Consider the following 12,743-nt stretch of genomic DNA (forward strand, 5'->3'; position numbering starts at 1 on the left):
ACAGAAAAACGGATCCAATTTCTGATTCGATTATGTTTACTACTAATTTAATTTTAACACAGGTAGCCAACATCCTGAGATGTTTAAGCCTCTCTCTCTCTCTCTCTCTCTCTCTCTCTCTCTCTCTCTATATATATATATATATATATATATATATAGATACTGTATATAGGTTTTTTTTTGTCATTTGACATAATAGGCCATTATTTTAAAATCCTGACGATGTAATGTACCTTTGTTCTGCCATATTTATGATGCATAGTGACAGACAGCACAATTAACTACATGTATCCCACTATTGCCATTCATACAACAGAAGAGCTTTCAACTATACAAGCCTAGATTATGCAAGTCAATTTGTGAGTAAGATAAGATGACATCATCAGTACTTGTGAATATACTGTATGCTTTGAATGTCGTTTTTGTTTCTTCGCTTGTTTTTCAGAAATGAAAGGGAAATATTTATTTTTCAATACGGTTGATTTTTCACCATGTGGCATTATAATTAGATGTCATCGGTGTTCTGCCATCTCAAACTAAAAAAAACTAAAAACCTTCGACGACTAGCCCAAACGTCTCAATCAATAGCGTCCTCTAAAAAGTAAACCAAGGACTACTTTCATCCATGAGCATAATTCACAGTCCACCCACACCCTCCAAACACTTATTCAATGTCTCCAAATGCCCACGAAGAGCTAATTTTCACGCCTCACTCAGATGACCTTTGGAATCACATATATTGTATGTGCAGTGCCTGTTGCCTGTATGACAGCTTCTTATGGATATTCATATCTATATATGGCCCACCCCACACAAAACCCGTCTCCTTTCTGTAAAAAAAAAATGCACAAGGCCGCTCATTACTGGATGTTTATCATCAGGTCCGGTGGAAGGAATGGCCGTGTGTATTTAAGGGATTAGAATTTGTGTATGTATGTGCTTTGGTGGGGGTCTGAAGGGAAAGTGAGATTGTTTTTAAATATGAGTTGGGGTGGGGGTGGGGGGTTGTTTGTGAGTGTGTGATGAGACGTCGGCAGTGGGAAGTGCGCAACTTGTGGGGGTGGTGTATTTGTGCTAGTGGTTGCATCTCTTAAGCGACAAGCGTGTGTCTGTGTGTGTGTGTTGTGGCACGCGCTCACAGGCTCTTCTTGTTTGCGAGGTGAGAAGAGTGAAAAAGTACGGTCCCTCAGCATGCCTCCACCTCCTCTTGTTCCATCTGCCCATTTCACTCCATTCTCCATGAATTAAAGACGCCCTACATCTGCTTTGGGGTGCATTGTTAGTTGTGTGCATTCTGTGGTTCCTCTGCTTATGAAAAATTAAACACTTTCCTGCATAGGATTAGTCCCCAATTCCCGAAAGCCCCGACTCCAGCAAACACGATAGGGGTGCGGGGGCCTGTTGATATGCGTCACCCCGACATCAACAGGAGTGGGGAACATCTCAAATAAAGTTGGGGGGGGGGGGCAGGAAATAATTAGCATCTGTTTACGATAATAGTGAGCACATGTGTGAAACCTGGAATTATTTCTCAACACTCTCATAAAGACCAGCTTCTCACAGCAGTTACTCACCACATGAGAAATACGCTCATGGCCACAACATTAGGTACAGTATACGATGCCCAATATAGTGGAATCTCTAATGACGCTGGTCAATTTCCATTTTGGGATGTCAAAACCTTCTTTCCTTTGGAAATAACGAAATGTGAAACCTCAAAAATCTGATCTCTTTAGTTTGTCATGTTTCAATTCTCTAATACAAATAAAGTCAGTTCAGGGTGTAACCTGCCCACTACCCGAAGACGGCTGGAATAGGCTCAAGCACGCACCTGACCCTTGTGAGGGTAAGCGAATTGGAAATATAATAATAATAATAATAATAATAATAATAACTAGATACCGTATTTTCCGGACTATAAATCGCATTTTTTTTCATAGTTTGGCTGGGGGTGCGATTTATACTCTGGAGCGGTTTATGGGTGAAATTATTAACACATTGTTATATAATTTCACGTGTTATTTTCACGTTAAACCGCAAGAGGCCACTCTAGACCTGTATTGATAAAACCATCATGAGTCTGACGTAACCGATGTAGAAGAGGAAGCACTGCCATCTTCTACCTCCGGAGTTGGTGGAGTTGCTTTAAAGTGACACCGAGCATGAAGATTTCATTGGCTTTAGTGATTTAGAGTGACATTGACGTTAGCATGTTCGTTATGCTATAGTTATCTGAATAACTCTTAATATGTTACTTGAACATACCAGGCACGTTCTCAGTTCGTCGTTTATGCGTCACATAACGTTAGCATATCGTACACTTATTCAGCGTGTTGTTTTCTATTTTATTTTTATTTTAAATTGTATGTTCTTGGTGTTGGATTTTATCAAATAAATTTCCCCCCAAAATGCGACTTATTCTCTAGTGTGACTTATATATGTTTTTTTTCGTCTTTATTATACATTTTATGGTTGGTGCGACCTATACTCCGGAGCGACTTGTAATCCGCAAAATACGGTAATACAATTCTTGGGGAAACTGTGCGCGAAAGCTGATATGAAAAATATAACGCTGGATGATTTGAAATGATATTGTTGTGGAATTATATTGAATGATATGGAATTGCAGAAAAAAAAATCCCAGTTTGTTTGTTTTGTTTGTTTGTTTGTTTATTGAACATAAAACATATATACAGTAATAATTTGACAGAAAATAAGGTAGATAAAAAAAGTAAAAAGAAAGAAATCAATCTTCATTCAACACAGTTATTATGTTCAAGGGAGTAGGAAGAAGTAAAAAACGTATCTAGTCCTAGAATGACTCTCTTTCCTGGCACTTGATTAAAATAAATAAATAAATAAATAAATAAATACAATAATGACAAATATTCACCTCAGGGGACACTTTTCAAACACTCAAATCAAATTTTAGGTTCAAGCTGTGGAAGTGTTGATAATGGCTTGATTTCTTTGATGATGCAATGTTGATGGTTGAGCAAACATGCTGTTTTGGGGAACACCTGAAAAGTGATGATTTTGGAGGTACGAGGTCTGACACTAGTGATAATGTGCGTGTGCGTGTGTGTGTGTGTGGCATGTAGCCTGAAAATTGCATAACTTTGACCATTATTGCACTCGAGTTGTTTCACATGACTCCACAATTATATGACTCCCATTTGTGAAGCTCCTAAATGTGCACTCGCTCCCTTGTCTCAATGGATTCCATGACATGAGAGCTGGCCTGATGAAAGATGCTCTCCAGTGGGTCAGAGCATCTGTATGCAAAGGGTGTGTGGCAGCAAATGAATAGACCCTTTATGGGCCACTGTAGATAATTGGGACAAAGGGGACTGCAAGATGCCCCCTTAGAACAGCCGGGGTTGAGTGGAGTAATGAGTGTAATCAGGGGTTGTGGTCGCAGTGTCGCCCTGAACGGAGCACCCAGGACATTGGGGAGGACCCGTGTTTGCCTTTGACATAAACATGCGGGGGCCTTAAGGGCAGCCATATTTGGCCACGGTTTGGTAAGTGGGAGCCCTCGCAGGAAGAACAGGTGTTCCAGGCCGACGAGGCCATCAATCTTTCACTGGCCCGTCTCCGTTGGATTCAGGGTTAATTATCATCAAATAAGCCATTAAGGAGAGGGATGGAAGCATGGAGGATGAGGGGATACTAACCTTGGCAAGAGAAGTAAATGGAGGGGGAATGACAGCTGGGTGCGGTTTGGTCGGCTTTGGTTGTTGCTAAGTTACACATTGTGACTCGAAAAAAAATGTCTGGGTACAAACTGGAGTGGGGGAAAATGGCATCTTGGTGATACAAAAATGAATCACTCTATTGCTTGGTTACATTGCAGTGGATCTACGCAAGTAGAACGTCCCAAAAAAAGGTCAAATATGACACAAAAATTCAAAAATTATGAGTTCAAACCATCATCATGCAAGATATCAGCAAATCTTCACCTTCATCAAGCGAATGTTTCATGATAAACCGCATCAAATGAAAGTGCCTTGTTGCTCAGTACAATATGAGCAATACAACAGGAGAAACACATACAGCACATTCCTGCCAATGGGTAACAACGAATCCACGGTAAACTTACCTGGGATGCGCTTCGGCCAAGTGCTGTCGAAAATAGATGGGATAGCGTCCATACAAAAACAAATTTTATGAAGCAGATGCTCACGTAAATACACATATCTACAAAACACACTATTTATATTCAAACATTTGTATCAAAATGAGAATAGCTTGAAAGTCAAGCAGAATTAGCTTTGGAGGTTCCACTGAACTGTTAAAAATATTGGTCTGATGTTATCACTTCCTCAGGTAAAAAGTAATGAGTGAAAGCATCAAAGGGACAACCGAATGTTAGAATTACACAGATTCAGACTTTTATAAAACATCCTCATAAAGTGCTCCTTTTATTGCGGTGCAGCTTTCGTCTTAATGGTATCCATCTCATTCTAGATTAGTCCATGATGTGAAAATGGAAAATGCCATTCCGCTTTCTTTCTTTCCGTGCTCTTAACATATTAATTGGCATTACAGCAAATGTCGACACGTACAGTAAATTGTATCCTGGGAAGTCAGTGACACTTGCCCTATTGAAAATTTTACAGTGTGCTTATACCTTCATTTATCCACTCAACGTGCCCATGAATATTTAAGGCAGACAATTAAACCCCAGCTGACCGGAAAAGATGTAGCCGGCCAAGCGCTGTCAAAATGATGCCGCTTAAATATAACCGCGCCCATCAAAAGACAGAAAAGGCAGCCCTACAACCGCCCCACACTCCCCAATGTGCCTGTCTGATGTGTGTACACAAAACTGCTCACAGGCATCCAGCACAATACAAGTATTGTCACAATGACGCACTGTCACTGTGACATGACAGGCATATCACAAATGTGTTATGTTTTTGGATGTGAATTTTAAGGGGGTGGGGGGTATTACAAGTTGATGTACCCAAGTATCCTACTTTACCTTGATGTGGGTATGATTGCCTAACATGGAATGGTTACCTGCGCTAAGTAACATTACCGCACCCACGCCGGTGCCTTTTCATAGAGAATAGCGAAAAGGGAACCAAGTCGACGAGACATTGGTCGACCGTAACGCATGTGTGATGACACACCAGGGAAATTCTACAACATTGGGACTAGATTGTTAAATTAGACACTCAACTCTGCCGCCATTTTATATGAATTGTCGTTCTCTGGCACAAACGGTGTCAGGCATCTGATTATCTGATTGTGGGATGCTTGTTGGAACAGTCAAATGTGCTGGCGGATTAAGAAGTCTTCTGTTTATTTCTGCTGTGTCAAAAATTTGAAGATGTGGGACCAAGGAAAGTCAGTCATCACCGTTCAAAAAACAAACAAACAAACAAAAAAAAACTCATAAGCCTTCATGGATCTTTCCAGAATGAGAATATTTTATGCAACAGCTCAATGTAAAATTTAAATGGTAAAGGTGGAACTAGCAACATTACAAACAACGTTAAACAACATTTTTATAAGACTACAAATCCCATAATGGGTAAACTGTCGGCATGACAAAGCAGCATCCACCCTTCACCTGACTTTGTGGTTCCCCTTAGTGCTGTGGGCCATCAAAGTGCCTTTTTAATTGCTGTTTTGGTATTCCATTTATTGCCCTTGGCTGTGTCATTTTCTTTGTAGGCTTTGGTTTTTGTAGAAAAAAACAAGACAAGCCAAAAGTGTCACACTGCCTCGCTCGAGATCCATTTTAGATAATCTTCAAACTGGGAATAAAAGAAAGTCCAAATGGTGGGATTATTGTTAAGTAAATTTTCCATATGGTCAGGGAAACTGCAAAAATTTACCGCACCTGACAAAAGAAACTACAATTATTTCATTAACATTATTGCAATTCATTGAAACGGACACACAGATGATGCAGAGCAACACTCATGTTACATGAGAGTCGCCGACTACACTAGAAGTGATGTGATTGGGCACTAACAGAATGTCGTATTCACTGACATATATCCATTGATGCAACCTCAATGCAATAACCATCATATTACGCTAGATTGAGAGAGAGAGAGCCCATGTGCTGTCACCTTATTTTCATCTCCAAGCTCGGATTAATGTGTCCCCCGAATGAGTTATACAGCAGTCTTGGTTTTTAATGACGTAAATAATGCAGTACTGCCATTGAAATTAAGCAGTCTTAAACAGATGTAGGCTTCTTTACTTTCCCATCTCGAGTGAGCCGCAGCGTCTATAGGTCAGATTACTTTTTCATACATCATAAAATATAGATGAATCAACCCCCTCCAAGCTCCTCTAATCACTTTACTATATTTTTATCACAGTGCCCATGAGGATAGGTGGAATGACTTCCCATGCTAATCATACCCAGAGGTAGCTGATCCTATTTTGCATACCGGAGGAAAAAAAGGCTTTAAAAGATAGACTTGACACAGCAGAACATACGAAATCGAATGCCTCAAACCTTGGTCGAATTAGAGTTTGACCACAATTTGACGGATAGTTTATGACGTCAATGTACAAATAGTATCAAACAAAACCCTAACATCACGTTCAGCATGGTCAGGGGCAAGAGGCCATCTCTGAGTTCCCATTCCACAGTCGCCAATTTTACATCATATACAAGTGGAGATCTTGCGGTTCCTTTCAAGTATACTTTGCAAATGCTGATTTTATGGAGCCTTCCACCACATAGACAACATTCTGTTCATGCGCTGAATTTAAGGGGAATGAGTGGAGCCGCTTCCACTGGATGGTAAACACTCCAGTTGTGTTCCCTCCCACAACAGTGCAAACCTCTACCTGTGCCCGTCTACCAAAATACGAAAAGAACGAAAACTCCACCCATGCGCACTGTTCAACTGCTTTTTGCACTAGACTTGTACTGGGGATGAAAATTGGGGCCAAAACATTCAAAAAAGAAGAATCGGTGTTTGTCTATATTAGGAGGGTTTCAATGTCATGATAATCGAAGAGTCGACCAAATCAAATTCAGCGACATGGAACAAACAGATTGTGACTGACCTTCAATACTGCTGTATTACAGAACTATATTAGTTCTACAAAAATGCATTTTTCAGCGTAAAAAAGTTAAATAAAAACTAGACTAAACTTCTTCAAGCCTGTCAAAGGGACTCTACCAGCTTTCACTGATTCCACCCGGGATGAACTCTATTTCAGCAAAAGCATCCACAGCATGGTAATTTACAATCCCGCCAAAAACATTTTCTCCAAATTGCCTGACAGGTCACCATGCCCATTCTTGATTCTTGTCAAAGCTCTAAAGTTTCCATTTATGAAAAATGTCTGGTTAGGAACCTATCATTATGGCAATCTCTCCCTCACTGTTGTATCATCTCCTCTCGAGAACACATCATATTCGAAGGCCTGTAAAAATGCTTTCCAGCTAGGGCCAGCGTCTCCACACACACACTGTCATTTTGCACCAACAGTGATCTCCACGGGCAATCTGCATCTAGCTGTGGCACAGGTTTGCCAAGGGAATAAGAATCAGACACCTGTCTGCGGTGGGAGGTTTTATTTATTTTTATTCCCCTCCCAACCCACACTGCCCCCCCCCCCCGCCCCCCCACACACATACACTTCAACAGCCACTGTGCAGCCAAGCGTATCAAAGCAGTGGAGTGAAAATGTCTCCTTGAGGAGTAAGAGAAAGGTACTTCAGGTTGTAAAATAAGAGCAGTGTTATATGCCGTGGTTATTGAGGACTCATGGCTCTACTTAAAAAACATAAATCAAACCTTCACTGGAAAGTCAGATGTGATGACAAGCACCAAAAAGAATTGACTCCATCATGGTCAATTTCTGTCTATGCAAGTTGACTGACAAAAAAAAGAAAAGTTCATACAATTCATAAATTAAAAATCTTAGCTCAGTAATGCCTGATCTCGCAGCAATGAGGATGCAACCGTTGTCTAAATTTGTCCCAGGAGGTTAGCATCAAATGTGTGTGAGCAGGTCCTGGGGGAAATAACAGCACTGGTGAATGCTTTATTGACAGCGTTGTTTGCTTCGGTGTTCTCACTATCAGGACAAGAGCCATGGTGGAAAAAGCAAAAATAAAACAGATGATGTCATCGGGTCACGGCGCAGAATATCCACCTGAAAACACCAATTATGTCGAGTGTTTTGAAGCTAGCTTTGTGATTTAAATAGAGGAAATAATTCACGGCAGCATAATCGGACTCAGTTAGCAGGATTTTGAGAAAATAAAATAGAATAGCAAACAGGAAGGAGCTTGTTCACGAACCAACCTATGGACATTAAAAACTATGTTTCATTATTTTTTTTAAACAGATTTATTCTTGCACTCCTTTTAGTGGCATTTTAGTGATCCAATATGGACTTGCTGAAAATGTTAATCTTGTGATTCCAAAGACTGCATTTCAGAAGCCTGTTAACAATGCATACTGTACACTAAAGCTGAATTTACTGTATCATAATGATTTTTTTTTTCTTCTTCCACTGCAACCCTTGACTTTGAGTCGTCTACTATACCGCTGGATTTGCCCCCACGCTAGCATCAGTGCTAATGGTACAATCCAGGGTTGCGTGCAGGGCTTATAAAAACCTTAGATGACAGTTTTAGTTTTAGGGAGAAAAAGAGGAGCCCTGGGGCAAAACAACACAATTATTCCTTGCTGTGGCTTTAAGGTACCTGTAATCCATACATAATGCCATTAATTCTTGGTAATTGCCTTATGCAAATAAACCTTTCTTATCACAGAGACTTCATTAAATTGCTGGTCCATCTATTCTGGCCTACCTCTTGATCAGGCTATACTCTTCATTAATTCTGCTTGTTTTTTTTTTTCCAGGGAATGTTGAATCTTAGGCCAGCCGAGTCAAGCAGCACCACACATCCGGAGATTAATCATGTAGAGGAGGATAACATACTGTACAACCGTACTTGTTTCATTGGCTCATATGACCAAGTTGAGCATGTGTTAATCACGTTTTTTTTTTTCATTTTATTTATTTTTTTTTCCATGAGCGCATGGTTCTCCATGTAGCCAAGAGGGCACATAAATGAATGGTCTGCTTGAGAAATCTTCTAAGTAATTTCACCCAGCGTGTTTGATGCTTTTTAGGAGTTCAATTGAAGCAACCCCCCACGACCCACCCCACACTCCTCTCCTCTTGCTCACTATATAAAAAGCATTTTTAATATTCACCAGAAATTGCCAAGAAGAGCAGTAGAGGGTCGCTACATCCAGATGGATGCCCCTTAAGTCTGTCTTCAATTAGTCTCCACAAACTTACATCTTCCAGTTGAATTCTGATTAGCTGATCTGGCAATTTACTGAGCCAACGTTGAGAGCACTCAGTTCCCCCTTGAGTGCAACCTTGCTGCTTTTGAGTATTGAGAACCTTTGATCATCTCACTCTTATTACCTATAAAACCCAATACTATTAGATTTCCCCCATCCCTGTGCGTAGGGCTTTCTATCCGCTCATTTATATCAAAGAAAGACAAGATTATTATCGCTTTTAGTTAATATATACCTTTAGCTTTCCAGCACTGTTATAAACCTGTTGTGGCCTGCCCTCTGCTGTCTCCTCAGCTTGCTACTTCCCTCTTGTGGCCACACACAGATGAAGTCCACATGTTCACATTCTGGCCCTGTCTACACAATTAGGAATGTGCAACACCAAAGCACTGCACTGATATTCTCCGCATCACCAGGGGATCGAACCCATGCCCATTAACATATAGAGTCTTTATTTCAATCCCATTCACTTTTCCATCCATTTCAAAGAGTAATGCCAGCAGGTTGCTGCAGTAACGCCGCGTGAGGCTGAGCTTCACATTTGATCGTTTTCATCTGATTGCACGGGTAAACAGCGCTGTGATGGATAAGATCTCATTACAAGGGGAAAGTGAGAGTTTAATTTCCTGTACATGTTCCGTCTTTATTAATGTCAGAGGCAGCAGGTCATAAATTGCATTACAGGTCTCGCTGCTCCCGCTTGACACAAATGAGGCCACAGAGCCGTCTTACGTTGGGATTACACTGGGCACAATTCTCCAGCCAATTTCAATTTGGCCTTGTGTTAAGGCAGCTTTATATAAAGCATCCCAAAGAGAGAAATACACCTCGGGTGTGATAAAAAGCTAACATATAAGCATTACACCTTTCCCTTTTAATCCGTATCACAGAATGAGCTTTCTTTTATGGTGTTAAAATGGTCGCCGGGGTGGTAAAACACCATCCGGTAGAAGTAGCAGCATTGTGTCTTTAGCTGTCAAGATGCCAGGTAAAGAGGATGACGATGACTGTTGGACCCTGACGCTACTCGCTTAGTGCAAACAAAGCTTCAATGAAAAATGTGTCGGCACTCAAATTTCAATACCCGGGGGCCACCACCGTCTCAACTCTCCTCTCTTGGCAATACATATCAACGTGGACTCTCCTGAGAAACAATCTCATCTATCAGTCAGAGCCCAATACACCCTGCCTTCCCATCATTTCAATTTGTTTTTATTTTATTCATTTTTTTCTACAACGGTCTAAAATATTTCAGCTGCTCAAGGAAAGCAACTATTAGAATCAAATTCCATGTTGCGATCACAATCACATTTTACCACGTTTGTATCCTCGCTGTAATCCGCATTGATCAGAAGAAGCGCACCTTACTAGATTTCTGAGAGTGGGACAAGAAGGTGCAAGGCACCAGAGATCCCGCTTCCCCTGCACCTGATCATTGGCATGTTAAATTTGTCTTGAATGATGCAGCTTAAAAGCTAAACGGGAGCTATTCCCCTGGGAGAACTCTGTGTAGGATCTGTGGTGGTGGGCTCTTGGTAATACAGAGAAACCACAACCTGTGGACGACGTTTGGTCATAGAAAATTGAACAGTCAATGTCAACCTGACCACAGTTTCAGGAAGTGGTCACTTGAAGACCAACCACAGGATTACACCCAGGACATTTCAAATACAAAATCTCTTTTTCACTCTGCGGTTTACAAATACAGCATTGTCTCTGTCAATCCCAACAGTCTCTGAAAAGTGGCTCAAGGGTCATACCAAGCCTATAGCTGGCAATTATACATCCCCAATCTGTTGTCATTTCCATCAATCAGTGACTGAAGGAAAATACACAAGCAACTATGACAAATGAAGGACAAGGAGCATTCACTAAAGAGATCACACTTCAATATACAATAATTGAAACTAAATTGGCTCGCATACAGTTAGGACTGCATTTCCTAAGAACCAGAATTTTTCTTTGCAACCAATAAAGTGTCTACCAAACTGAAGTTGGACTTTTGGAAATATTTTACTAGTTTTGTGACTGAAAAGATTGTTTGCATGTGGTCAACATATTGCCAACTTTTCCTGCCATTGCTCAACAGGATATAGTTGGATGTGTGTGGGATTTCCTCATCTGACTGCAGTTTCTATCACCCTCATGCACATATATGTACTTGCCCTTGACATTATCATCAGCAGATTTGCAGAAGGGGCCCGGAGGTTAGGTTGAAATACTGCTTAGGCTTCTGAGAAAGCAGCCTGAGTGTCCGAGGGCTAAATACCCACCGAGAGCTCAAGAGGAAGAAGAAGGCAAAGAGCTCAGTAACAGAAGCTCACGGAGCAGCCCTCAGGGGACAGCAGTAATTAAACAGTGATTAAATTAAGGGGCAATGCGGGCAAAGCGCTCGCTGATTGACACTTTGCTGCCCTCATCCCCCCCCCCCCCCTCTCCATTCTCTTATTCACTGCCTCACACTCAGCTCAGTCGTGGAGCATTGCTTTCTATTGACCTCCAATTACTCAGCCACTCTGAATTCTTCAAGGTCCAATTTTCAAAAACTGTTTTCTTCACAATGTTCCAAACATAGATCTCTGCACTGTTGTTTCTCAGTGGAGTGGGGGGGGGGGGGGGGGGGGGAGATTCAGTCTTTGGGCTTCTAATACTAACAATGTTTACGTCAGATAAACTTAAAAACACAAATCACTCCAGTGTTGCGCTGGGAGTACAATCAGTCTTTGCTGGCAGATATGACTCCCAATCACAAGAAGTGATTTAGAAACTAGACGCATGCAGAATCCCAAGCAAGCGTAACAAGCCTGCAGCCGGCCAGCCTCACAAGTGCTTTATCAAATACTTTTCTAAGGAGGAGGGGGATGCTATAAATTATCTATGGTGACTCCTTGAAGCCAAAGCAAATACACATCCAGACAGACAGATAGGTGCCGGACAACAGCAATAAAAGCAGCTTTAGCAAATAATCAGAAAACGCAATACACTGAAATTGCTTTCCTCGGGGGCTTAAAATTCGCCACACGTTCCGGGCTTACCCTGTGTGCCACTGCGTATTGCCTGCAGGCACATGTACAGATCTTCCTCACGCTGGTCTTGTTTCAATGAAAATTCATAGAGTCCTTAAACAATCTGTTAAAGTCTTCTGGTAGTCAAGAAGGCCCTCTTAGTGTGTAATGAAAATTCAAATAGCAGCACAGAGATGGATCATGGATAGACAAATAACAGGAGCCTACTTTAGCGGATGAGCTAGAGATGACAGCTATTGATTAAGTGCTCAGACGATGAAAGGCCTGCAGATGCCATGACGGCTCATGGAACAATATACGGCTCATACTTGAGGTACTCAACGAGCGGTAGTGAGGCCAAATAGCTAACAAGATGACTTGTGTTCATTTTTGCAATGCAAGTCCGAACCAGCCTCGGCAGGCTGAC

This window comes from Hippocampus guttulatus, chromosome 13 (genome assembly GCF_054856545.1).
Source record: "Hippocampus guttulatus isolate MCC_2025c chromosome 13, RoL_Hgut_1.0, whole genome shotgun sequence".
Taxonomy (NCBI): Eukaryota; Metazoa; Chordata; class Actinopteri; order Syngnathiformes; family Syngnathidae; genus Hippocampus; species Hippocampus guttulatus.